Here is a 1,304-nt window from a genome sequence, read left to right on the forward strand (position 1 = left end):
CTCCTCATCCTTTCACTAGTTCACGGTTAAGTGAAGGGGCTCTGTGTGAACAGATGAAAAAATAACTTAAGGGGTGGGGGACGGGTATGTGTGTTTGTGGAACAAGAAAGAAGAGGAAAAAAGGAAAAAAGGAAAAAAAAACGTCAAGTAGAGCTTATCAAATGCAAGGAAGGCGAGTGAAATTACGAGGTATTATAATTGTTACCATTATCGTTTTTTTTCCTGTTTCTGTTCCTGTGGCCGTTCCGTTTCGAAGGGAATTGAATATCGAAGTTGAAATGTTTCGCATGAGGGAAATATGGACAAGTGAAAGCATGTAGTGAGTTGAAGTACCCGTGAGTCAGTTGCTCAGTTGACTGCGTGATCAGAGAAAGAGTTTGAGGGAGGGGGAAAGAGATGATGATTATAGGTGGTGATATTTTTATTATTTCTATTTCCTCCTTCCGATGCAATGCAGCTTCCGATGATGAGCACATATGCATATAATTTGTATGTTCTCATGGATGGAAGGTTGTGCTCAGAAGGTGTTTCAAAGAGATGTGGTTCAGCCGCGTAATTGGGAGCAAAGTGATTCAGGGGAGATAGGTGTGTATGCGCATGAGGGTGGGGAGGCTCCTCATTGTCGCTTTCACCTTCTTTTACTTCATTTTGTGTTTCCATTCGTGTAGTGTAAGTTGTATGTGGTACGGGTGGTTACTGTTTGTTAGCCTCCCCTTTTGTAACACATGCGTGTACCATATCTTTGTAGTCAGTTGTTAGCATGAATTCTCGTTCTGTTTCCCTTTTCCCCCTTTCCACTTATTTTTGTCCCGTATACCTCTACTCCCGCCAATAGGCTGCGGTTGAAAACGTTATGTTGTGTCCGTTGCCGCTGTTCAGTACGGACTGTAATCGAAATATTCATCACACCTTAATTGGCTCCTCCACGTGTGCGGCGCAAAACTTTTTTTTTAATACGCACTTCACTTTTTCTTTCTTTCCTCCTCTATTCTTTTTGATGTTTTTTTTTGTTTTTTTGACCTCTTTTTCTTCTTTGTGATGATAATGGTGGCAGCAGTTGCTAGTGCCTTCACTGCACTTTACCCTGGAATCCGTGTGCATTAACACAAATAGATAAATAAGTACGGGGAGTATAAATATAATTAGAGGGAGAAAAGGAAGAGAGCAAAATAGCGCCAACACCACTGACAATAAATAGGTAGTGTGTAACCAAATAGAGCGGTTACCTTCACCCCTTCCAGTCTCTAAATTCACATTTGCAGGGACGTCAGACGAGTGAACTTATATACAAAAATAAATAAATA

Source organism: Trypanosoma equiperdum (assembly GCF_001457755.1).
Source record: "Trypanosoma equiperdum strain OVI genome assembly, contig: ctg_1060, whole genome shotgun sequence".
In the NCBI taxonomy this organism is placed as follows: domain Eukaryota; phylum Euglenozoa; class Kinetoplastea; order Trypanosomatida; family Trypanosomatidae; genus Trypanosoma; species Trypanosoma equiperdum.